This window comes from Rissa tridactyla, chromosome 6, assembly GCF_028500815.1.
Source record: "Rissa tridactyla isolate bRisTri1 chromosome 6, bRisTri1.patW.cur.20221130, whole genome shotgun sequence".
Lineage (NCBI taxonomy): Eukaryota > Metazoa > Chordata > Aves > Charadriiformes > Laridae > Rissa > Rissa tridactyla.
Genome location: NC_071471.1, coordinates 4,269,799 through 4,297,204, shown reverse-complemented (window position 1 = coordinate 4,297,204; position 27,406 = coordinate 4,269,799). Strand labels below are relative to the sequence as shown.

At 39.7% G+C, this 27,406-nt stretch overlaps 1 protein-coding gene across 12 annotated transcripts in view; it reads left to right on the top strand.

Moving 5' to 3' along the window:
- The window catches only part of NAALADL2 (N-acetylated alpha-linked acidic dipeptidase like 2), a 647,972-nt gene that overhangs the window by 80,219 nt on the left and 540,347 nt on the right, over window positions 1-27,406 (top strand). For 11 of the 12 annotated variants that reach the window (XR_008467120.1, XR_008467121.1, XM_054206722.1 and 8 more), the window contains exon 3: window positions 18,305-18,383. The gene's annotated coding sequence lies outside the window, so the exon portion shown is untranslated. Of the gene's footprint in view, window positions 1-18,304; window positions 18,384-22,873; window positions 23,028-27,406 lie in introns of all 12 variants that reach the window. The other variant, XM_054206721.1, reaches the window with a different exon arrangement.

The window sequence follows — 27,406 nt, the reverse complement described above, 5'->3', positions numbered from 1 at the left end:
CTACCACGTGTCACGCGGTTGTCAGTAAAACAAGATCAGTCGTGTATGGGCGCTCGGTATTACACCTTGACCATGGGAATCGTGGCTGAAACCAGGCTTTCTGATAGGCAGCTTGACATATGACTTGCTAGGTACTCAACAAAAAATCTATAATGTTTGATTTTTTTAATCAGATGCAGCAGTACAGATAGATGCACGCTGTTCGTATTCAGTAATATGCCACTGGAAATGTTACTGAAGGATCTCCTGTGAATTAATTTTTCCTGGTAATTACTTGTCAGGAAACTTGAGTTGGGTGAGTTGGGAGAAACACTTCATGAGTATTGCATCACCTGGAGGAGAAGGTTAAAATGTGGAAAGTCCATTAAGCTGCTAACCTCATGTTTTTGCCTTCTGAAAATTCTCCCTTCTCCCATCTCTTCATTTTCACAGACACATTAAGATTGGGGGTACTGATTTAAAGCACAACAGTAATCTGGATTTGCTTGTGGTGTTAGCAGACAGGTTTGTATTTGTTTAGTATTTTGAGGCGCTAGGAAATTGGCTGTGAGCTTTTACATTAAGTATTGTTCTGTCTCCACATTTTTCGGTGTGTTCACTGCTATGGTATTATACACCCTTAGTGAATACAAAGATGCTTATGAAATGTTAAGGCTGACTGTATTTAATTTCACGTCAAGAAGGACTCCCTGCCATAGCATTCAGCTGAGTCATTGTAAATAACCCTCAGTCTTGAACACTGGCATAAAGTGCCTTTTTTCTGTGTGTGATGTGGGTGGTTTTATGTATTCGGAGCCTTTTTTTTTCTTTTTTGGTTTATTTTGAAAACAACTGGGCTTTCAGCTGTTCCGAACTGGCAGAGCAGTTCTGCCTTGCTGCTGCTTGGGCCTGCTAAAGGGGCACGTGAAAATCTCGGCTGAGTGATTCAGTTTGGGAGGTGCATATCTATGGACCTTAAGTGTTCTGCGTTTTTTTTTTTTTCTTCAAATTCATATAAATGCAAAATAAGCATATATGTTTATTACAAAAGCTCATGCCTGACTTCAGTCATTGAGCATTCTTACTAATTTCTTGTGTCACTGCCAGTGTTGGACTATATATGGACGAGACTCCTGTAATATCCTTTTAATATTAATACTGTTTTGTAATAGTAAAGCCGGCAGGAAGATAAAATTCAGGAAACAATTTGGCCACAATTAAATGGGAGGCAAAAGTACAATTCTGACTATTAAATTGGATTCTTGTTTAAAACACATGCAGTAGAAGGATATGGCAGTCTTCAGGAAGCATAAAATGCAGTTAACCAGCACCAGCATTTAGTCACTCGCTAATACTGTATGTGATTTCTAATTACTTCTGTAGTTTGTCATTGTTTAACACAATCAAATCTAATTGGCCAGAAAATTTTTCTTGGATCGTCATAGTCTATGACTGTGTTTTTACTGTTATTGTTCCAGCTTCTTTTTCATCACCCCAACCTTTACTGCTTCATTAAGTCTTAAATTAGACTTTGACAATCAGCCTATTTTATTAGAATTATCAAAAGCAAGAAATATACACGGCAAAGTCAAAGGGGAGGCTCCAGCATCATATTTTATTTCATGCTTAGCAGTTCCTTGAGAGTTATCAAAGGCAGAGATCCTTTATTTGTAATTAAATACTCCTCACTTTAAAATCATGACTAATAAATGTCAAGTGCAAGAAGAGGCGCTATTATTTAGTGAAAGTCCTTGGATATGTTTTAGGGTGAAAACGCGTAGGCATGAAGGTTACTAGTTTTTGAAATGTTGCAGGGTTGCTTTCATTACAAAATCCTAAAGTTAACCACTTCAGATAAAGCTCAAAAATCATTGAAACATTTGGGGAGCTCTTCTTACCCTACGGGAAGCTCTTGACATTTATGGTAATTAAAAGTGAAGGTATCTATTAAATGCTTAAGTTTTGTTCAAATAACACCAAACCGGCATGCAACTCCAAGAGTTGTATATATCTTAATTACAGCTGGTCAAAGCTGTTCACTGAAACTGTTTTCTGGGTTGGGTGGTGGTTGGGTTTTTATGTTTTAATGAGACCCAAAACCTTTGAGGAAACATCAACATAAATGCTCCAGGAGCAACCTGGTTTGCTCCTCAGAAACGTTCTTGAGATTGTCAGATCCAGCCTGGCTGTTGCAGAGCAAGGCTTTGCTGTCCCTTCTCCCTCCCATGCTCTCGTGTATGTGACTTAGAGCACTGATCCCAAAACAGACTGTATGCCCTGTGGTTTTGGTTTTTTTTGGTTTTTAATGAAGAATGGGAAGAGAAGACCTTATTTTCATTCACTTTTCAAAGCCCTACGTTTCTTTGTGAGTAGAGCCTCATTTCTCCAGTTGATCCTGGCTCCAGTGTCCCAGCTTGTCTTGATCCCGAATTATCAATATTAACTGAAGCATTAGGATTCAGGAGCATCTAAAGAGAATGGTGTTGAGGGCCAGATTTTGAAATGCTAGTTTCCTATTGGGCACTATTAGCAAAACATTGTTAGTTCTTAGTACAGTTTTAAGGGCTGCAGCAATTAGGTCTGACCTGTAGAGAAAACCATGATTGTTACCACTTATTTGACTGTCAGTCTGTTTGATTAAAAGTTGCAGAGAGTACCCAAAACATTTCCTATTCTGTTTATGCTTGACTATAACATTTGAGTGCTTTCCTGCCGTACACTGAGATAGTCTCTCTCTTTTTTTTTTTTTTTTAATGGCCTTTTATGCTTTCTTTTCTCTTAAAGGAAAAATAGTCTGTGGATTTTGATTTATGTAGGAGTTAAGGATGCATCAAAACTATATCTGGTCGAACTAACGTGGAGCAGATGCTTTAACTGTTGTGTTATATAGTAATAGTACTGTCATTGAAGCACGATAATAGAAATAGCGTTATAATTGGAAGGGCATTTTATTTCTGGTGATGAAAGGCTCCCCTACAAAATGCTTGAGTCTCTTCCAGTTTGTAGAGTTTTGTTTTCCCCATTGGACGGTCCATTTGGTGGGTGATGGAAACAATGAGAATAAAATACTGGTTAGCAGAGGAAGCCATGGCACTTTCTTAATACTAACAATAACAACAACAACTACTTTTTGGGTACCATTTTAATTCAGCTTAGAAATTTACTTCAAAGGATATTAGGGAAACATGTTTTTAATGCATTTTATAAGAGATTTTGCAGCATGTGATTTTTCAAATCTGATAAATACAGCATTCTCCCTCCTCTGTTTGCAAATGCAAGTCTACTCAGTGTACTTTTCCATCCATTCGCTTTTTTTGTACTTACTTTTCCACACGTGCCCTGGAGAAAAGCATTCAATCCACTGTTACTCTGAGGTAAACTGGATTTCAGTGTAGTCTGTTTCAAATTAAATGAAATTGTTTATTAGTTTTGCGGTTCTGGAGAGCAGAGGCACCCTTGGGTTTTTATTGAGCTGATGAGGGATATGTTAGCCTATACATCCAGAGAGGACTGATGCTAATTGGGCTTTTCACTTTGATAAAGTCCTTGGTTTCAATGATGATACGCAGGTCAGCCGCATCTTTTAATTAAAAAAAATAAAATCTGACACTGGAATTATCTAAACTGTTGAGCAGTTTATGTATGCAAGTATGCTCTCTTGTGGTAAGCCACTTTATTGAATGCTCCACCAGTTCTAAATTTTGACAAACTTTATTGAAGGCTATTGTTTTTTCTTAATACATTGTTCTTTCATCACATCATGTATTTTGGCAGGGTTCGCAGTGTGATACATCGGCAGAGCTCTGGCTGTGGTAGGTGCGGTTGTATATATTTGGAAATTGGTTTTGGTACAGCGCTTGAGCAGCACCTGACTCTTCTGGTAGCATCCAGCGTGCTGTGGAGTAAGAGGCTATTTGACTCATGACGGTTATGTGATTTAGGCCGAGGTACTTGTATAGCCCCTGAACATCAGGTAGTAAAGGATGAGTGGTTCTCATTCTGAAGGATCTCTATCAGATTTTAGTAACTGCATGATTTGAGCTTGTTGCAACGGCTGAGATGCTGATTAATTGAGCCTGAGCCTCAGAAGTTTAGTTGCTTTAGACTTGTCCAATAAGGGGGGAAAAAAAAAAAAAGGCAAAACCCTCCAGACTTCACTGTGATGTGGGTACTCCTGGGTGCCCTGACCTGCAAAGGCATATTCCTTTGCTCTGCATTGCAACAGGGCTGTCACAAGTAAACATATAAATTCAAGAAGCGTAAAACCAAACACATCTCAGTTGCCGCCTTTCGAAAAAATCAGACTGTTTTAATCTTCATGAATAGCCTAACATCCAGGAAGAATAATTTAATAAATAGCTAAGACACCTGTAATCCTCTAAATATTTGTCATATTGCAGCTGGGGTTTCTGCCCAGATTCTTCACCTACTTGAATAATTTACATATAAATTTCCTTACTGTTTTGCCTGGAGGTGAGGATAGCCAAATGTCAGTAAAAACATGAGGTTATGTTCAAGTAATCTCAATCATGCAAGTCCTCGTGATTGCTTCACTTCAAGGGAAATAGGGGAGTCCTAAAGCAGAATTCAGAGAATGTTTCTTGAAGACCGTGAAATTCTGGAGTCAACTTAAAACCCCCGGCACGCTTCATGTAAGCACCACTGCCGTTGACTTTTGTGGGAGTTCTGGCATCCTGGCGACTCAAAGATCACATTCCCGTGGTCGCAGAGATGACTCAATGTGTGCTGCTGTGCATGAACACTTGATGTCAAAACAATCAATTATTCAGCAGGTGTGGGCTATAGTAGAATGATCTCATTTGGCACGGAAGTTGGATAATGTGTAGAAGAGTAGGAGATGGATGGGATAAGAGCTTGTTGGAGTAATACTTCCCGTTTGCTGGAGCTTAATTTAGTTGAGGAGATGAACAGTATTTTTAAAAGAACTTTTCAATGCATACATGTTACTGCTTTTGTTATTCTTTAATTGCAGTTACATTTTCATTAATGAGAAATGAAAAGTGCCACCATGTCTTCCAATTTTCTTCCGTTTTTATGTAACCTGAAAGAAACAGGGAGTTTAAAAGGTTGAGCGTGAGACATGTTGACTCAGCTCCTTGTGAGAGCTTAATAGGACCCTCAGCAGAAACCTGTGCTAGAAGCTTAATATAAATATTTTATAGAGAAATCGAGTAATATTTAAGGGACAGAAGTTGGTTAAACAGCATCAGCAGTTTCAAACTGTAGAAGGCAGGCAATAAATCGCACTGTGTACAGTGACAAATTTGTATGAAAGTCACATATGAATCTAGAGTTTTAAGGTGATGCGGTATTACTCTACGTTCATACACAAGTATGTGCTAGTGATGCTGTTTTACTACATCTTATTACATAAAACAGTCCTGTGCAGAGTCCGTTTTACCTGTAGCCCATGAGTGTTTCCAGTTGAAGACTTTTTCCATGGGACTGGTTGCTGTACTTGTCAGTTGTCTTCTCTTCTGTAGTGGATTTTGACTTCCAAGTTGTTTCTGTTTCCCACTGTCCTTCACACTTCTCTTTCTCCTCCATGGCCTCACCCACGCTCCCTTTCCTCCTCCAGTGCTGAAAAATCCCAAGAGTTTCAAAACAGAGAAATGTTTTCATTTGAAGTTTCAAATATCGGCTGCTCAAGTCAGAAACACTTCATCCGTCTTTGATATTGGTTCAGCTTTCTGTAGTATATGTGTGTATTAAATATAAGGTTGGTGTACTTTTTTCTTCTAGTTCAATATGCTCTCTTCAAACTTTCATTCAGATGCTTTCCTGTTTTTCTGTCTCTTCTTTCTCACCAGAGAGTACTGGCAAGAAGGCAACAGCAGCTTCCATTTTATCCCCAGTGACGTCGATTTAGGACACAGAATGATGCATGGATTAAATAATAATAAATATATCTGTGCTTGAAGTTCATAGCTGTTCAGTGCTTGACTTTGCAATATTAATGCATTTTTGTTGTTGTTCAATTTCCTAGGCAGGCTTAATAATTCTAATCAATCACACGATGCAGAGTCGTAGTGGTGCCCACAGAGTTGCCCAGCGTCTAGCAGTGTGCCTGGAAGCTACAGATCTGTAAGCAGACCCTTCCTGTTATCTTTGAAAGAGCAAGACCACTCGTAGTTTGTCATGTCAACATTAGATAAGGATGAGGGATGCGTAGCCTGCTAAGCGTGGTTCACGTATGCTTCTAGATGAGCAAAAGAAATTTATGGTTTGGAGTATTTTAGGCTCTGCGGTAGGGTTTTTGGAGAACATTGTTGGCTGCAAGTGTCGCTGCTCTCCGTGTCCATTTCTGCTCTCTTCTTTGGACTCTCCAAAGGCCTCTTCTCCCCAGCCCTTCTGGTCCCAGTCTGCTGCTGTTGCGTTGTGGACTCCCATTTCCTTAAAAGTAGGCACGCTGTGGTAAGATGTCATGTTTGTTACCAGTGAATTACTGAAATCACCTTTCAGAAATTTGTAGAAACATCAGCTCTTGGATTGGGGAATTCAGAATTTTAAACCACAGAATAAAAATCTGTCAGTTAGGGTGTGTGGAACCAGATGCCAGGCAGTGACAAGTTTGTCAAGCCAATGTGTAGACAGTGCTGTCTAGAATGACTGCTAGCCATGGGAGCTGTGTGAAAACTGTTACTTTTTTTCTATTCTTTTCCATTTTGTCTTGTTGCCAGTTCTTCTTTTAGTGTCCAGTGCTCAGAATCTGCATTGCTGTGACATTTTTATTATTTTTCTGGTACAATTATGAGCATAACTGTTTACCATGCACATTCTTCTATGTCTAGAAAAGTAACTCTAAGAGGATGGAGGAGGAACTCCTAACAGCAAATCCTTACTATAGTAGGTTAATGTATGAATTAATAGTAAGGGCAGAAGGAGAATCGTATGGGAGTTGCATTGGTGTTGCAATTGAAAATATTTTAACGCCTGAAGACCTGTTTTAAATGACTGACGTTTTATCTTTTTTCTACATACTTATTTTTACCCTTCAGAAGATGGAAAGAAGCAGGTATCCTCCTTTTCCACAATGAATAAAGCTATTTCTGTGTTTGAAATAAACAGCCAGTCACCAAAGCTGGAGGCAGTTTTTCTTCTGAGTGATTTTCAAATAATTAATTAATTCAGTCATACGCAGGATAGTCTTGTTCTAAAATTGTTCTGATTTTTGTATGTCTGCTGGTGAGGCTTTCTGCATATGAACCTTGAAACAAATTTCAAAGGTATCATTTTCACAGCCATCTTTATCAGTTTGGCAGCAGTTCATTCTGAGCTCGATGCTAAACCTGATTATTGTAAGTTATTAACTGTGCTTACTGTAAAGAACCCCAGTCTGCCCAGCTCTGCGAGCAAAGTGGTGCGAGGCTCACAGGGTGGTGCTGCTACATATATTTATGTGACATATGCTACTTTTCAGAAATTAACTTTATTTTCCTATTTTCTAGAAAAAGAACACTATTTGGTGGAGAGGGTGATTTTAAGCAGTATTCCTGTCTTGTGAAGAAAACTATTGAGCATCTGGACTGTCTAATATTTACTTTTTACCTTTCAAAAAGGGACCGTTTCTGTCATTTATGAGCCCGTTAAAAAAGCCAAGGCTTGAACTTCAGCAGACAAGAAAAAAATCCAACAGGGAGGGAGGAAGAAGGTGAGGTAGAGGAGGAGAGATGCCATGGGTGTCCTACCCGAGGGAGGATCTTCATCCTGTGGGCAGAGACCCTGACCGTGGGGCTGCAGGAGCCCAGCTTTCATTGCTCGCTCCGTGTGTCTGCAGAAGGTTAAATCACACGTGCAGTGCATGTTAGTGGCCCCTGGAGATTTCTGTATTGATCTGTTTCTTAATAGTGCATAATAGGCAATCAGAGCTTTCCTGATCTTTTCACAGACGTATTATCAGTGAGAGTCTTAAATCGCAGCCCTGCTAGTAGTTGTGTCTGCCCTGTCCTCCACCAACACCAGAGTAGCTTTTATTTCCACGGGGACTATTCCATACTTACCCAGTGGAGAATTAAGCTCTATGTTTGGAATGATAAGTGACCTTTCCATGGCTTTTCAATGGGGCAAGACGATACATCTACATTTTTTAAAAAAATAAAAAAAAAATTCAAAATTAAATTGGTCCAGGTCCTTGATTTATTTATTTTTTAGTCTATATTTTTTATTCCAGCATGAAAAAGAATGTTGTGTTTGCATTGTTAGCCAAGTTGTGTGTTCTGCCCTGGTGAGGCTTTGCTCTCATTTATAACTCTCTTTTGTGGAATGCTTTGGGATGTGATTTTTTTGGTTTGGATGCTGAGCTAAGCAGGTCTTTGCAATTCTGATGTCACCTCTGTTCCACCTATTGGAACATTGATTTTTAGCAATGTATGCTCTTAAATCAATATGATCTTTATTGGTACTTGTTGGTGACATAGTTAATTCTGGCAGCAGCAACTGCAAACATACATTGCAGTAGTGCAATGGGTTTAATTAGCAACCAAGCAAATGAGACTTCAGAATTAGTTATTGCTGGTTGACACCATGAGCTACAAGAATTCATAATCGCTGCTGTAAAATAGATATTTTATCCTTTGCCTTTGAGAGTATTTAATTGATAGCGCAGGCTAATGGAAATTTGTGTAATTGTGTTACTGTCAGCGTTGTGTGTAAGTACTCATTGTGCAAACTGGTTTTTAGTGATCTGATTTTGCATTTGACAACATCACAAGTTGCACTACCGGAATAATGCAATAGAAACGATAGCACAAAATTTGACTTATAGCACTCATATAGGTTTAGCTCTCTGTGTCATCTCTTGGCTATTCCTTTTTTCTTCCTTTTTTCTAGTACAGGCCTAGTCATGGCTTTTCCTTGTGTTGTTTTTTTAATAATAAAAAAAAAAAAAGAAGAAGCCCTTGGGGACAAAACTTGTGTAAGTGTGCTCAGGAAGCAGGAGAACTGCAGGCTATTTTGGATATTTTGAGTAAAATGTTTAATGTTTTATTTATATCTAGCGTAATAAATATGCTGACCAATAATAAGTCAGCAAAACTCAGTGTGGCTGAAGTGTTCAGAATGAATCAGCTCCAGTTTTTCCCCTCTAATGTTGGGCAGGTGGTGGGACACTAGCACTGCAGTTCGCCAGGTGGGTATCCCTGTGCCGGGGTTGTCCAAGGAAGATGAAAACCAGAGGTGACAATGGGCTGAAGCTGGGTGGTCCAAAGCACCAATGTGGGCAGGGGGCGGGGTAGGTCTGAGGTGTAGGTCCCACATCCATGATATGTCCTAACCATGAAACTGCAGGCAGGGTCAGGTGGGCACCATAAATCTTCTCTCCTGTTGGATTAGGGGCATTGAGTGCTCCTCATCCCATGTAGTGAGGAAGAGGAGGGTGAACTCCCGTATTGGGGCCGCCTCTCTGGTGGGGTGCTTCGCCAGTTGTGATGAAAGCAGGGAAGAAGAGGAGGCTCTTCTCCCTGCCCGTCCCCTTTGCAAAACACAGGATGACTTAAATGTGGTGTCTTCTGAAGGATTAGATGAGGTAGCACAATTTAGGGCTGGGCAGAAATACCTGACATAATTCAGGATAAGCTGGCTTGAGCGCAGTCTGGTTTCATTAGCGCACAGCTCTGAGTTACTGCAGTACGTGCAACATGCCTGAACGAGCTCATCGATTACCACTTTGTGCGTCTCTACGCCACGAAACATTTTGCTCTATAAAAACGTATTGGAAACTGTCTCCCCGCTCTTTGTCAGCACTGAGGCCGAATCGCCTTTTCCTGAGCTCATGAGCACTCTGTGTTCCCTGGACACAGGAGGAGGTTTTAAACTTGCAAGGGCCCGAAGTCATCTTCGCCCATAGAGTCCCCACGGCTGCTGCTGAAGGCCCTGAGCTCTGTGTGTCCCAGAGCCGGGGGGCAAAACTGGAGGACGAAGACTGAAGATTTTGTAGTGGTGAGCACGTGTAAAACGGCAGCTCAGCCTTTGCCAATGAGCCAAGAATAGTTTTCACTTTTAAAATTTGGCTGGCTCTGTGCTGGGGCAAGATGGAAAGGTATGGTCTAGTTTTTATTCCTTACTTAAAAACGACCTGGGCCCCCAGTATGGTGTATTTCCATTGGAATTGTATATATCTGGTTTTTTTTATTGCCAATTTATGAACTCTGCTGATATAAGGAATTTAATAAAAATGCTGACAGGCAATTATCTATAAACCCTGTTTTGGTGAGGTTTATAACTTAGCAGTTGCAAAATACAACAAATTATTAGATGAAGAGAGGTGTAAAATCTGGAAATTGACTTTTTGCTTTTTTTATGATTTAATCTATTTATATAGAGAGAGACATACTGTCTTTTCACAACTGGAAGGAATCTTGGTGAGAATAACATAGTATATATTATCTGACTCTTTTTTTTTTTTTTTTTTTTGCTAAGGTGGAAAATACAAATAATTTTGAAGATGAACCTGTTGGTTTTGTTCTATCACTGAACGACAAAAAAAAAAGCCTTAAAAGCCTTTCCTCTCATTTGCTTCTTGTGACTGAATATACTGATTGGATGAACCTTCCTTCTCCTTAAAGGAGATAACCTTAAAGATAAAATAAGTTGTGTGTGCCCACTAAATGTGATAAACAGATACTACTTTCTTGATATCATTTCAGAGGGCATAAAGGACACATTCCAAAACTTGTGAAAATTGGCAGAAATTCTGCAAAATCCCGTGCATTTTTGGACCAAGCTGGAAGTGAAATGTATCACTGAGTGTAGCGTTATAAATTACGTTGTTCTCTTTGAGAATATTACCCTACCTTGGTCATCTGGTGTTACACACCCCAATCCTGCTGCTGCGCTTGCTGCTTTGAAATACTGCAGTGGGCCTTATTCTTGGTTTGTGGTGGGCTAAACCAGCAAATATTTCTTTTATCTCTGTATCAAAGACTAGACTGTGGCTTTGACGTTGACAAGAAGCACTTGGAGGCAGAAACTGACCTTCTGAAATTGGTAAAAAAGAGCCCCCAGGGAATCCCATTAGGGAAGGTAGATAACAGCTTCTTCCACCCAAAAAATACACAGTGTTCTCTTGCTTGTGATTAGGGGACTTTGTAACTGAACCCGGTTTCTTCGGCTTTCTCTTTCGATTCAAAGCAACCCTCTTTGTCCTTTAAGCAGCAGATACTTAGTTATTTTTCTCTGAATATTTAAAGGTAAACCGTTGAATTTCTTATCTCAAAGACAAAGCATAATGCCATTGTAGGATCCCTGTTTCTCTCCATGTAGTGGCTTGTGCTGGCTCTTCCTTCTTCCAGTCCTTTGTTGAGGACCAAAGATGCAGAGTGGATCCGTCAGGTGCCACAAGGGTTGGTGGTAGCACTGAAATTGCTTGTTGCATCCCAGCTGCAACCTGGCACTGGCCAGAGCGGTGTATCCATCAAACCGCGTGTGCTGCTGAGATTTGAATTGCATGTATTGATTTTTCTGGTATATATAATATAAATACATGCTGCTCTACCCGTAATACAGGAAGATGTAAGAAGTATTGTGACTAGATGCTTTCTGGAAGTTTTAGATGGAAGGAACTGGATGGAGGAGATGGATTGGGTTGTTTTAAGTGTGTTTAAAAACTTCTTCTAATGGTATTTTCCTCAACGTTTGATTCTTTCTTAATTGGCCACACTTTCCTGACCGTGAGATTGGGGGATCCTTGGAAATGCTTGCCTCTCGTACAGGTTTAATCTATCATATCTTTAGGTCTTTGAACTTAACTTTGAAAGGATCAAATAGGAAAATTTATATCATCACCTGTAGGGACAAGCTGGTCATTTTCAGTAGCAAGACTGGAGATTTGTTATATTTATTTTGCCTGATAAAAACACACGAGTTTTGGGAGACCTCATGAAAATTAAGATGATGCAATAATTTCTCCGTCGTCCCATGGTCTGAGAACTAGATAGTGATCGTAACATTCTCTTGTATTTCCTCAGGGCTTCTGATTTGAGAGCTTACAGATGTGGCGATTGTGAATCCAAGGTTGAAGTTTCATTAGAAATATTGGATCTACCCCCAACTTCCAGTCTTCTAGTAAATACAGTAATGACAGCGCAAAGGGAGGAGAGCCTTTCAATATTTGTTATTTCATCTGATTGCAAGTCAGAGACCTTGCCGTGCATCTTTAATAGAGTACCAAGAATGAAAACAGTATTGAAATAACATTATTTGGATAACATTTTAATTACTTCAAACATTGCAATAAAACCCGAGTTTTCTTAGGTTTGGGGGGTAGTCGCTTTAGATTATTGGAGTTAGTTCATAAAGTTGATACTTTCTTTCTTCACCAAGATGTGAAGAAAGAAAAGTATCTTTTGAAGAAAGAAAAGTATCACTTTGCTTTCAGGTTCTGTGTTCAAACTTTGGATTGAGAAGGCCAGCTCATTTCAGAGGTTGAATGATTTTGTGGGAAAACTATGGTTTTCTTTAAATTCTTCTTTTCATTGGGTGCATATTATTGTCTAGATGGGATTGCGTAGAAATTGGAAAGACGTATTTGGATGGAAGGTTTTTCTGAAATCCTTTTCATTGAGAGAGCAGGAATCCATGGTAGTTACCAAAATTCACCGCAATCATGCTTCTGTGTTTCACGTGTTTCGAAATCAGAAAAGTAAATGAAAGGAGTCAAAAAGGATGTTTCAAAACTGTTGAAAATCCATGCTCACAGTGATGCCTAGACTATTATTCTAACTTGCTTTAGTTCTATGGTAGGTCATAACAGTGGGTGAGTAATTTAGATATGCAACAAAGCCATCCCATTACTTCTTGGAAATAACAGAATATTTTGAGCTTTTATACTTAGACAAAGACAATTTAATTGCAGTAAACCCTCCTGCGAAACAGTCAAAAAAAAAAAAAAAGTCAATAAAACAAGAAAATGTTGCTTCTGGAGTCTTAAAGCGGAATGTTAGCCCTCTTTTATTACCTGCAACTGAATGTGCTAATTGTTGTGTTTTTTTTTTTTTTTTTAATGAAGATTCTTTGAATGCTGATCGTAATAACGGGAAGTATCAAGCAAAAACGTTATACCTACCTGACTGTGTCGATTTGTGAACTGTCTGCTTTTCCAAAGGCTGGGATGGCTGCACAGCTGGCTTTTGGGTTCATATTTTAGGCCATCGAAGGTGTTTTCTTAGCAGGGATGAAACTGGCAGACATCATGTCTCTTGTTTTACTCCCAACAGGGTTTTCACTCGCCACTTGCTTAACGCCTGGAGAAAAGGAGGCTGAGCGGAGACCTCCTTGCTCTCTACAACCACCTGAAAGGAGGGTGTAGCTGGGGGGGGTTCATGTCTTCTCCCAAGTAACAAGTGATAGGACAAGAGGAAATGGCCTCAAGTTGGGCCAGGGGAGGTTTGGGATGGATATTAGGAAAAATACCTTCACTGAAAGGTTTATTGGGCATTGGAACAGGCTGTCCAGGGCAGTGGTTGAATGACCATCCCTGGAAGTATTTAAAAGCCGGGCAGATGTGGTGCCGAGGGACATGGTTTAGTGGTGGTTTTGTCAGTGTTAGGTTGATGGTTGGACTCGATGATCTTAAAAGTCCCTTCCAACCCAGATGATTCTTTGACAAATACAGTCTCTCTGCAGAAGGTAGAGCTGTGCCTCTGGTAGTGAGGACTTTGCACTTGGAAGGCTTTGAGCTTGAATGGCTACCATTTTTGGGTGATTCAGGGAGCTGCGTTTGGGAGTTTGCCTCTCTAAAGAACCAAGGATAGAAGCCTGTAACTGTGTTGCTTAACCCTAATCCCTTACCTCTGGCGTCCTTGCTTGCTGGAGACCCCGCGGATGTACTGCAGACCCTCTTGACTTTGCAGCAGGTGGTCGTCTCATGCTGCAGCAACTTCTCTGTCTGCAAGGTTACGCACAGTGGTCTCTTCCACATGTGGGAATACCTTGCTTTCTCCTCTACAGTGCTAGGATCGAAAAAACACTCTAACCCCTCTTTCTTTTTGTCAGCTTTTCAAGGGAAACTCTTTTAGTTACTGCTATTGTGTCCCCACATAACTTGTCAGATGCCTTAACTTTCTATACTAATACTGCAGTAAAAGACAGTGTGAGTAAATAAGTGTAAGATGGTGAGAACAGAAGTAGTTTCTGTGGGTCGTCCTTAAGGGCCAGCAGCCTTGCTCATACCTCAGGTACCACTGGTTCTTCGTCGGGGCGTGCCAGGCTTGTCAGAGGAACCGTCTGCTACTTTGTTCTGGGTGTATTTATTCATTAGTAAGATGAATCCCGACATCTCACATGGAAGGAAGTGTAAGGGGAACGATTTTTATTCAGCTTGCTGCAGAACATCTTACAAAGAAGGACGGTTTAGCTTTTGTTGTTGATTACTTCTCCTAATACTATGCATCATGATGTGTTTCTTTTTATATTGTACTCACTGACTGTTTTCTGACTAACATATCTTGATATTTGCTATTTGAAGTGGCATACAAAGAAGCTGTCATCACCAGCTGTGTAGAAGACATGCGAGAAAACCACGAATAAGTATTAAGAAGCAAATGAAAATGTCTCAGCTGCCCTACTGAATTTGACTTTTAGTACTGTTTTTTGCCATCCTTCTCCCTTGGCTCAACGTGCTTAAATGCTCTGAGAGAAAAACATTTTGCTGGCTGCCTCTTGCGTGATCTCCAGGTGCACAGGCCCGTGCCCAATTTCCTGCCATGCAAAAATAAGTCAGTTGATTACATTTCTGTTGCCTTTCTGGAACCTGTAATCTTCAGGCTCTGCCAAGGTTTAAGGCATACAAGGATAGGTTACTTCTGTGTGTCTGAACGTTTTAAATTGAAAATAAGTGTTCAGTCCCTATCAAGAATAATTTACTGTTCTGTTAAGAAGGAAGAATAGGAAGTAAGCTATTACCACAGAAAATTTCACTGCAATTTTCTTTTGCATAAGCTTAAATTCTGAGAGGTTGTCAATTAGCGTGCAGATTTTTTTAATTGGCTATAATAAAAAGCTAATTGGTGTTTTGCTTAAAGAGTGAATTAAGAAAGTGTTGCTATAGAAACTTTGCATGTATATAGTGCTGCTCTACATAACAGTGAATGTAACAGTCTAATGACCTTTCTGAGCCAGCTCTATAGTCAAGGAAAAAGTGTTAAATTCAGGCTTGCTGAAGTGATGATTAAGGAGTTTGTGGCCTCTCCCGTTTCACTGCCGGGGAGCGTCTCTGGCATTACCTTGTTCAATGCTGCTTTTGACTCGTGTCAAACTGTATCATAAATGCTGTTCTCGGAAGACCTGAACTTTTGTAAAATCCGAGTGCTCCAATTTTAGCTGTGTAAACCAATCTGTAATCTGTCAAGCATAAAATGTACTACTGGGAAAATTTCATTTTCATAATCTGAGAAAGTGTGATGATAGATCACAAGTGACAACATCTAATCCATTGGCTGTTGTATTCCTCCCTCTGTACCCCCTGATTTCTGAGCCTCATGTGAAACACGGGAATTACGCTTTTAAGTCAAATGGGATTTCTGTTCTAATTTACAGCATTCTCTCCCAGCAACAATACTTATCTTCTCGAATATAAGCTTTGCTGAGGAGAGAAGAATTTCTTCACGATTTGTGAACAGGAATTTTTTCCTTGGGCTAATGCTTGCCTACTTAAATTACTTCAGAGTCATCATCTGTAATTTTGTCAGCTGCTTAAAAGTTAAAGATACAGGTGGCATGGGGAGAAGTATGCTGGAGTATTATACTATGAGCGTAGTCATTCCTGCATAGGAGGGTGGTCAGTAAGGAAACAAATGTCTATATGGTAAAGGGGAAAACTAAAACATGACCTTTTGTTTTCCTTTTCAGTTCCTTAATCCTGAGTCTCGTTGTTCCTCTGTAAATGGACAAACCGTATTGTCCCCTCTAGAACTGCGTATCCAGAAGATGGAGGAACAGACCCTGCCCTTATTAGTCACAGTGACAGAAAAGCCTTAAAATGTTCTGCGTGTTTTAAATAATGCTGTGACTGTCCAAATGGAAAAGACGGGACAAAATTATAACCTGTTGACTTTTTATGGAAAGAGTTAGAGTTCACTGTGTCCTTTTTTCCTCTGGTTTTCAGTTTTTTAAAAAATAAATGATTACGTTTGCTGAATTTTCCACCGCACTTGTTCTTCAAACTGGTAAAACACAAAAATCTTTGAGTTTGATTAGTTTACTATTTGGCCTTCTTCCTCACTCTCCCCTTCCTTTTTTTTTCTTCTCAATAGATGCTTAGATGAAATCAAAGATGCTTCTAAGTGGGTGAATTCAGGAGAAGCTCTCAGAATTTTCTGGAATTGTACAGTCGGCTTCTTTCTGTACCTCTGGATCATGACTGAGTAGTATCATAACTTAGCAGCTATTTTTCCCTTGATACCCATATGTCAGCCTTATTAGTGTTAATGCCTTTTTGAAATGCTTCCCTCCTATATTCAGTACCTACTATTGATGCCCTAAAGTCTCATGAGTTGCGTGGCATGTGGCTGTCTCTAGAGCTTAATAGAAAGTTGGATTTAATCTCATAGTTGATCTTTTGAGCGGTAAAACTGTAAGATAAAATGTTTTAATGTGAAGCTTTTACCTGAGACCTGTGAGCAAATAAGTCTTTTTCTGGTCCAGGGAAAGGACTGATTTTATGGTGGTTTTTTTTCCCCCTTTTTTTTTTTTTTCCACCCTCTTTATCTTGCTCGGTAAGACCATAACTGTAATGTGTGCTTACATGGGTTTGTATGGTTTAGAGGTGTTGTTTTGCAGAACAGTAGCACAATATTGTATTTATGACTGTGAAGGAAATGTACTTTTTGGAACTCAGTAAATCCATCCTTACTTCATTTTAAAGTTTTGCTGCTGTGCTGCAGTTCGTTGCCAGCTGTCTTTGTGAAAAGGGGACCAGGTCTATGAAGGGCAAAACATGAATCTGCTTTAGGACTGGCATTTTCCTCTTAGTTTTACTTGACTGTAAGAGGCTCTGAGCATCCTGATTTAATATTGATGTTATTCCTGCTTCACATGGGGGTGTTGAACCAGTTGACTTCTTAGGCTTCTCCCAACCCAAATTACTTTGTGTCTCTTACAGGGTTCAAATCTGCAGTGATAAAGGGTCTTTCTTCCTGTTGTTCTTCAATTTTTATGAGCTGTGGCTCTGCAGGGTTTCCTTGAAGGCAATTACAACAGCAATTGAATTATGAATAGCTGTAGTACCATCAGTTGTGGGTTGTTTTTAAAGGTAGCTTGTCTCCGGATGACAAATTCAAACATGTCTTTTAAAATTTTATTGCCTTTATTCTCCCCATTGTTTAAAGGATAACTTTAGTCAGACTTTTGAATGCTCACCTAGAAGAGATGTAAAAGCCTGGTCATCCCCCACCCAACGTCCATCTCCCGACCGCTCTGTTCCAACTTTTTATATGCGTGTTTCAGTGCGGCTGCTACAGCCATTCTGTTGGATCAGTAGAATTTATAGGAAAATTTTGGTTTGGGAGATGGAAACTGCCCTCCTGCTAGTTCAGCGCATTCATTGTTTACTGGGTTTATTTTTTTAATTTTTTTTTATTTTTAGATTACTTCTTTGTTGCCCCAGTATGATTGTATTTACAGAAAATTACAATGGCACAGTGTGGTTACTATCGATTCTTTTTTTTTTGCCTTTGTTTTATAATTTCTGTAGTGCAGCAGTGGAGGGTTATTAGCGGAGTTATCTGCAGAATCTTTACAATAAGCTTTGATTACTACTGAACTGCAGCGATACACGCTGAGGCTGTTTAAATATGTACTGAGCTACCTTGTGCTTGGGGAAGGAACACATTGACACATTGAAATTGCGTTTCATTAAAAGGAGGAGGGAGATTTATATGGATGATAATGAGATTGCTAGTTGGAAATCAATGAAAATTTGAAATGATCAGCATATCAGGGCTTTTTTTTTTTTTGCACTAAGAACACTTCTACTTTACTGATGGATAAACAAGACAGTTGTTTATTGTCCAATGTTTTGTAGTAGGGCAGAACCACCACCACAGGTTCCCTGCGTATGAACCTGCTACCTCTTGAACCAGACCTTGCAGGATGCGAGGGCATTGGCTTTCACATTTTAGGCAGTCACTTTGTTTCGTTAGATGAGAAAAATACTTCGTAAGTACCAGCATGTTTAAAAATGTGTTCTACTTTGCTGCTGTGTCAGGAAAATGCATCTTCTATTTATATTTACAAGTTGCATCACTGCAAATGGTTAGATTTCTGTTTCTGTGAACGGTATTATACAATGTGATGTGTTCCTCTTTTGCAGGGAATTACTGTAGAGGCCAGATTGAAAATATGCCGTGGTGAAAAAGTCTCTACCAAACTGATCCCGTTTTGGCTTTAAGGTAAATGAAAAAAAAATAATGTATCAAACACCTATTTGAACTTCTCATCATAATTGTTCTGTTTGAAATAAATGTGTGGATATTATGTGCTCAGAAAAAAAAAAGTAAGTATTTTAAGGAGGTAAGTTACAAAACTTAATATTTAGTCAAAATAAAGTGTAAGCATGAGCCAATAATTTGGAATAGGCTTCAGTAATTAAACAAAATGACAGTCAGTGGCATGAATGCTTATGTGTCTTACGTAGTGCCTTGGCAAGTGTCTGGTTTCGTCTAAACATTGAATATGCATATGAAGGAGAGATCACTATAATTGAATGGAAAATGTGAAATTACAGAGGCAGCAAAGTATAAATAATTGAAAATCAGGTTGCAGCTCTAGCTTTTGTATTTCATGAGCTCAGTTGCAAACAAAATTGCTAGAATGGGAATTCACATTTTTGTTCCCCTTAATTTTACTTTCATGGTACCATACTCCTGGTATAGAGAGCAAGGCAGTGATAATGAGGAAGGGGTAATTAAATATCTGTAGGAAATTAAGAGCCAAACCAGAGACTAATTTTCAGCAGTCTACAGCTTTCATTATATATGTATACGCTTTGATTTCTCATGTATATGGAAAACGTATCCTCTAACACTGCATATTTTTAGTCTTTTTCCGTCAAAATTATTTAACTTGCTGTGTTCTGTGGTAAGATGTGGCAGGCTTGTTTTGTTTGTGAAATCATTGCAGAAAATAATTGTTTTAATAACTTCTGACCAGTTAATTACTTGTGAGTATAGCGAAGTATTCTTAATTTCTACTAAATATACCTTTATCGTGGCTATACTTCATTTGACATTACTATGTCTTGTTCAGTTGTGGAAATCACTCAAAATGGGTAATATTCAGTGTTTGAAACTTTTTGGATCTCCTTGCCCTGCTGTGTCTGTGGATGAAGGGATTGTTGAGGTTGCTGTACTCAAAAAGCCTTGTCTTCAAGTGAAGCTTTCTCCTAATTTAACCAATGCTATTAGACGTAATAGAAGCCATGTGCCACTTCGGATCCCTAGAGTTAGAGGTTGTGATGCTGGCAAGTGCCATAAAACCAAGTTCCAGGCAGCACAATAAATTTGAAAAATTCACTGTCAAAAAATGTTCTGTTGTGTATCTGGTTTAAAGGCCCGGGTTTTGCCCTTGAGCATCAGGTACTTCTGCAACCAGATCAGATTTGGTAGTTTTGCTTGTAAAAGGAGATCAAAGCAAAGCTGTCAGCAATGCTTTCGGAAGGAGTGCTGGGCCTCCCGTGAGCCTGCCCAGCTGCCCGCGGGGTAGGACAGCGGTGCGTTTCAGAATTTTGTTTTGTTTTATAATTTTGTTCTACCTAATGACACTGTTGTGGGCTTTAGGGCGGGAATTGTGATCCTTCTCTAAGGACTTCGTGAAAATTGAAGTTTTCTTTAAGGGCTATGGACTTATTTACATAATTTGCTGTCAATTTTCTGATTTGAACAGTATTTAAATGCAGATACTCCTATAGTAAGACTCCAGATAAGTGTGTGTTAAAACTTAATATTTGGGATACTTGAGAAATACCACAGTAATCCAGGACCCACAGATGGCCAGAATGTTTTATTCTTAGCAAATATTGAACTCCTCTAAATTACTGTCATGGTACTGACACACTGTTAATAAACCAAAGCTTTAGTGAGTTGTGGATCAAGACAGAAGGGCTTGCAATGAGGAAATTATGTGACTCCAAAATGTACTTGCAAAAGTGTGCTCATAGAATTTAGCCAGTCACAATAAACAAAACCCAAAATTGTGTTTCCCAGTAGATGAGAGCGGTAGCTCTGCAGGGCCAGGATAGCTGTTTCCACTCTATACATGAGATATTCCCTGTAAGCAGGGTAAGCAGTTGCCTTGGCACACCCGACGGAGGGTTGGGCTGGTGGAGAGGCTGCGCTCCCTGAAGACGGGATCTCTCCCGGTGCCTCGGGCCATACGGGCACAGCGCGTATCGTCTCAGATTCTTGTGCTTTCTCTCTTCACCCTGTTCGGTGCTACCAAACAAATTTGACAGTTCCTTCAGTTGTATCATGATGGTTTCATGGTTTAAATAGTTGTAATGTCTCCATTAGACTCCGGCAAGAAATCTCGCACCGTAGAGACTGATCAGTATTGCATTTGTCTAATTAGCAAATAGGCATGACTATGCTTGTTATACTAAAGTAATTATAATATAAAAGGGGCAACTTAAAATTCTTTTTCTTGAGCTGTATGCTTAGGGTGCAAATTACAGAAGCTTTGTCTGGCAATGAGAAAAGAATCTTCAATTTTGACACAACCAGAAGAAAATTTGGTGAAACATAAGTCCGTAAAAATGCTGTTGTGCTCTAAGGAGCAAACGGTGGTAGTCAGAATGTTTCCTCCCACACTATAGAGTTGTCTCCATCGCGTTGTTTTGTGACACCAGAGTTGTTTCTGTGCATTACATGTGCTTTGCTAAATTTCATTCATTTTGCTGTCTTGGTTCATGAAGTGTATACCAAAATACACAGGAGCCTTATTAAGGAATTGTGGGAGAATAGCAGTCCTGGGTGATAGCGCTGTACTGTCTCTTCACAATTCTTCATGTCAAATGTAGAGGTATTGTGGCATGGGTTTTCTCCTCTGGTGGTTGCTATGTACAGACTGTGGAATAATTCAAAGCTGGAGCTACCGATGTGGTTGTCCTGTCCGAGGCAATTGGGCTACCTTGGAATAATTGCTTCTGTGTGTTCAGTAGCTGGGCTTAAAATAAAGCAAAAGCTTCCAGTCCTGAAGATTCTGGTGATGGAAAAGCTCTTGTGGTTCTTGGAAAGTTGCCCAACAGGTTACAGTGTTGGAAAACATTTGCCCTGTTTATTTCTTGAGTCTGTCTGAATTCAGCTCGAAGCATTGAAAACAGCGCTGCTTTTCTGCTCACCTGCACAACCTTATGCTGTCACATTTCTCATCCTGGCGTAGTTATTTAGACTGCTTGTTAATCATACGCAAACTTCCACCTAAATATCAGATTAAGCTCTTTTAGCCTTTTCTTTGTGAGGATGTTGTCCAGTCTTGTTCACGCTCCCTGTCCTAATAGTCTCTAATGAAGCTGCTTCTCCAGTGATGCTTAACAGACCTGAAGACACGCTCACGTGGTGGTCTCAAAGATTAAAAAGGGAGAGACGGCAGCTTGCTGCTTGTATGTTGAGAGACCTCTGCACAGCATCACACTGGAAAGCTTCTGTTTCTTTGTTGCAGAATTGTGGGCTTTGCAATATACTATGTTTTCTAGTGCTTTGCAATAAGTTTTTCAATATTTTAAGTTTTCCTCACTTGAGGAGTTCTATTAAACTTCAGTCTCGTGGAAACTTAACAAGATAACAAGACATCGAAATACCAAGAATGTATTGTAGGCTTATTCCGTGGTAGTATTAAGATTGTACAAGTAAGAACTTTTGCTGAAAGAGCTGTGTCTTCCCCGCTGTCCTCAGCCAGAGCCCCACCGCTTCCCCTGTTCCACGCGGATGCTTGGGCTGCCGTGGGAGGAGGAGGAGGAGAGCTGCGCAGGTTGAAGCCAAGCTGGAACTGGGGAGGGGGAGAGTTTTCATCTACTTCATTTGGGTTGTCTAGCTCAGTTTATGGCCACGTAACTTACCTGCTGGTGCCCACAAGTGGAATTAACCCATAGCTTGAGGATGGGCAGGCAGGGAAACTGCCGCATGGGAGGTGGTGTGTATTTATGTTGATATTAAGGACAGTGGCCCGGTACCTCTAGGGGTTGAAGCATTGCTTTGTTTCCATGGAATACATTAAAGATAACACATTTCTACTTTTGAGATCAATTGGTATTTGTTTATCTCGCCACGGTTTAGAATAGCATTTCCTCATGTTGAATGCCATTCTTCTGGAGTTAAAAAGCTGTCACCTGTTATTTTATTTTTTAGAAATTCAAAGGGCACTTTAGTACTGTCAGCATGAGATCATCACTATCTAATGATAGGCATTTTAGAAGAAGAGCATTGGACTTTTAACAGAGCCCTCTTACTAAAAGAACTGTACCTTATAATCATGCTGTATCTTTCTCTACAAAGCAATTATACGAATTGTGTGAATTGGCTAAAATCTATTAGCTATTATAACTCGGAATGTTACTTTTGATCAGAAAGGAAGTCATCTTGTTTAACTTCCCCCTCCCCTTCATACATCTATGAGAGCAGGAGCCTGTGTGAGGGAGAAAAGAAAGGGAGCCTGATGGTGGTTAATGGCTAATGAATACAGCTAAGGATACAGGAATGGTTGCCTGGCAACGCAGGGAGGATGGGCTGAGGTCCCTTCTCCGTACATGGGAGTTGACAATTGGCTCGTCTCTTGAGCTCATGAAGTCTGACTTCTGCACTTTTGCATAGTTTATTCCCAATATGTGTCATAGCTGGGTTAGATTTGTATAGTACATGTTTTGTCTCTATGTATTTCATTCTTCTAGAAAGAAACACAAGGAGAACGGAAGCAAATCAAGCGTTTTAAAGGAAGAAAAGATGTTGTGAATTCTGTCGCGTGCAGTTATTATGTTTTCAAGACAAGAGCCATATTTAGTAAGAGATTTGCCTGAAATTGCAAGCTCTTAGATCTAATTCCAGGTAAAGTTATGTTTTCTTAGTCTGAGAGCCCTCTGAATATGACCATCAATATGCTCTATGCTGAAAGATGATGTTTGCGTTATAATTGCAACCTTGAGAAGATTGCCTTTTTTTGTGGTTGAAACACAGTTATGAAATGACACATCTACTGTGTTTCCCTTCTTAGAGTGGTATAATGCCAGGCTGCGAACAGAGCGTGTGCACTGAGGAGTGTGACAGACTTGACCTTGTACAAGTTGTTCTGACAACAATTCGAATGAATTTTGAATATGGATGTCAGTATGAGCTGTAGATCCATCTTTCTGCTGCAGTATAATTGTACATAGGCAGGGCTTCGTTAGGGAGATGAAGGGTGGCCTTCGTTAGCTTGGGCCTCTCTAGAAGGCCTTTATGGGAAAAGTAGGTGGACTACATGGAGATGGTTGTCATCAAATGAATATTGAACTAGTAACCTTTTTTTTCTTATTTTTATGGAGATATTTATTTAGGAAGAAGTTGCAACTGGCAACTGCAGAGCCAGGTTTCACAATCTGTGTGGTTTTGATATTGCTGGGGAGTCATTTCCTTCACCCTTTTGGCTCTCAGGAACAACTTTGGTGCCTAATGATAAGGTCAAAGCTGTAGGAAATGGGTTAGGTTCCTGTTTTGAATTGTTGGACATGAGACCTACCTACCTAGGCATTTTCTGCCTCTTTCTTTCACCTGGCAAAAGGGAGGTTAATGTGTATATATCTGCAGTTGCATTATTTTACGAACTCTTAAAAGGAAAAAAATAATCTCCTACTAGTAAGAGCAATTGCCCTTTGCAAATCGCTTGCTTCCATTATTTTGTCTTTGAGTTCAGTGTTTTTGTTAATGGTTGTTGTGAAGTCTGAAACTTTTTAGAGCATTTGGCACAGTGTGAAACCTGACCAGCTGTCAAAATATAGAGTGTTGGTATGGAAATGTTTTGATGGAAGCTGCAAAGAAATCCATTATGTTTATTGGACGCTTTGTAATTATCAGTCTTTGAATGATCTAGACAAAAATCAGTGTTTCCATCTAACACGTCTCTGCAGTCTATTCTCTTTCGCTGTGTCCCCGTGCAAAGACGGAGGCGAGATCGCGGCAGCCAGCCGTGTAGAATTACTTCCTTGTAGCTGGAGATACTCAGAAAACCAGGTGAAAGGTTTGAAACGTTTCGATTTGTATAGCCGAAGCCTTAAGGCAATTGTCATTAACAAAATCGTCTTTCTCCTTCATTCTTATGTTGTAAACTGTAGCTTCTGACTTACTATTTATCTTTTTAATGGTTTATACTTACATTACAAGCCCGAAGTTTGCTACAGGGTATTGAGAAATGTTTTGTAGCTTACGATGATTCATGGGAAAGTTTGGGCAAACTGCTCTGGACTGTGTTTCGTGGTGACTTGTGTTCTTAAGGGCAACTGTGGTCTGTAGGTAAGATTGCTCTTTCCCATCATCTGCACGTTTAACTGTCTGTGGATGTAATTGTACTAACTTAAACATGACTGCTGTGATTGAAGGAACTGCACTGGTACTACGGAAACTTTGGATCCAAGTGTCTAAAGTTGTGCTTTAATCTACTATATCGATGAAGGAAAAGATTACAAATTTAAGGTCTATGAATCTGTGTTCGTGTCCAAGATGTGCAAATTGTTGGCTATTTACTCCCCTACATGGATTTTTAAGACAGCAAAACACCTTAAAAATTACTATAATTGAACCAAGAAAATAAGTAAGGATCAGCAAGGTTTTTTTTTTTTTTTTTTTTACAAGATTTGTGGTGGTTTCTCTGTCTATACAATGCAGCGCTGTTGAAAAAAGTCAGGCCGACTTCTGTAATGTTACCAGAAAAGTTCTCCTATTTACAATCAAATTAAATAATTTTAAACTACAAATAATTGCTGGCCAGCTTTTGTAAGGAATGCAAGTGGAATATATTCAATGTTTTCAGCATTCTGTTGGAATATCTGCCCGTGTTTTATGAAATTTGGGTATTAATAATCTGTAACACGTTTGATTCCATTGGAACATTGGTTAAGAAAACTTAAACTACCTAAGTTGTGTTTTAAAATGATGCTTTAAATCAATAAGTTTTGACACTTTCCTCATATTTTTGCATGGGTTTTCTTTAGTTTTCTTCTACTGCCTCATACTGTAGTAATTTCGGTTGGGCTTTTGCTTTTCTTATGGGACTTACACATAGAAAGTCATGGAAAGATCAACCCAGAGCAGACGAGTTAAAAAGTTTTATTTTTTTATTAGTATTTTTATTTTGTTGTGTACCGTGAACATTGTTTGAAAGTGAGATTCTGATTCCTTTTCTTAATTATTGACACAGAATTAATGTCTCGTCCTTCATTTTGGCTTCTGTGCTGTTTTGTTTGCTTTACCTAATACCCTGTCTGAGATATGGGGACAATTTATTGTTTAAAGCATATGAAACAAGTGCATGGTGTGTAAGCAGGGAAAAAGGGGCACAGGTAATGTATTTGAGATCTCATTTCCTAGGTTGCTTCTGTATTTAAAAAAACCCAACAAAACTATGTGAAAATATATTAAGCAATGCAATAACTGCATACTAGTAAATACAAAGACAACAGCTGTGTTTTCTGGGAGTGCATGCCGCAACTGGAATTGGGAAAAATAAAACTTCATTGCAGGTTTGGGTAGAAATGGAAAACAATGCTAATGTAAAAATCATCTTTTTTTGTTTTTTTTTTTTTCTCAGTTGGGGAGAATAAGATTTTGCTGCCTTTACTCTCTCTGGAAAAATATAGCTCGTTCTGTTTTTGAGGACTATTGCATAGATAATTCAGAGAGGCAAACAGCCATGAAGAGTGTTATTCCACACTAGAAGTGCTTTATATAGAGAGTTACTTACAGTAAATATTTGAGCTAACTAGTTTGGAAAAAAGGAAGAATTGATTGTCTGAAGCACAGTCATACGTGTTGCACGTGCCCTGCTGTCAAAGAAGGTGTGCCTGGCCAGAATCGGAGCCTCAGTTGCTATAGTCTGATTTTGCAGAGTGGTTGTTAAAAACTAATGAGATGTGCTTTATCTGCAGAGGGTCGTAAGCAGATGTGGCGTGTAAGCGTCTCACTGGAGAGGAGGGGATGGGAAATTACGGGTGTGCCGAACCTGGGCTTCGTGTGTACGTGCACGGGGCACGGTGCAGGTGGATGGAGGAGGCTGAGCTCACCTAAAAGCTGCTCAGCACCAAAAAAAGCCGTCGTCTTCCCATGCTCTGTGCTCCTTCGTGGGCTCATTAATGTTTTTTAAGCAGCAGAAAGCTGAGAAGTCATAGGAAAAAATAGGTAGCTTTCTGCTGGCAAAACCGTCAGGTTAGTAAACTGAATCAGCTTATCCTAGCTTCAGAAGACGACCACAGCTGGCACAAGGAAGGCAGCAGGTCTGCTGCCTACAAAAGCAATAAACGGGTGTAGGAATATCATGTCAGTGACCATCTTTTTGTCAATATGCCCCCTCATTTGTCAATAGGTGTGTGAGTAGCAAAAGCATTTGTCAGCCTTCCTGTGCAGAGACTCCCCGTTCCGCCTGGCTGGCGAGATGACGCAGCGGAGTTTTGTGGCATTGCAGGGTCCAGGAGGGGACGGTTTGCCAGCTCCTGGTGCTCGCGGGGACAGATGTCTTGCCACTCGTGGCGTTTCAGGAAATGGCTGTGCTGCTGTATGTGGCAGTCCCACGAAGTGAGGTCATTTGTTAGCGTAGTATTGCTTCTCTGTAAGATATACATACATATATATCTCTCTCTTTAAATATACGTACATATTTTTTACAGCTCTTCTATTGGAACAATCTTTAGGGATTGAAGATTCACACACAAGATTCTTCCGGGCTCCTCTGTATTTGCTGGGGTAGAAGATACTTCAGAGTCCAAGTCCTCACTGGCTCGAAGATCCATCACTGTATTAAATCACTGTATTTTGTACAGCGTATTTGTTATAAAAGCTCACATGTGTGGCTGGAATGCGAGCTGACCTACTTAAACCACAAATCTTCCCAGCTGTGCTCGATGTGCTAGAGATGAGTGTTCATCCTGCCGAAATCTAAACGCAAGGTCACCCACTTTAGTGTTTTAAAGAAGTGCTTTCTCTGAAAGGGTAGAGTAAGGATAAAATGATGAGTTATTTTTTTTACAGCCACTTTTAATTCCCTGTATCAGATTTTTAGACTCTGCTTTCTAATGTGATCTTAGAGAGTAGTATGACTTCCTTCTTAGTTGTGCAAGATGGAGTTCGGTATTAGTTAGCATTTATAGCATTAGCTCTCTTGCCAACAAATATTAGGAAAACGCTTTTCATTCCCTCGCTCTTTTGCTCTCCTTTTTTTAAGCGGCTTACTTCTGTCATTC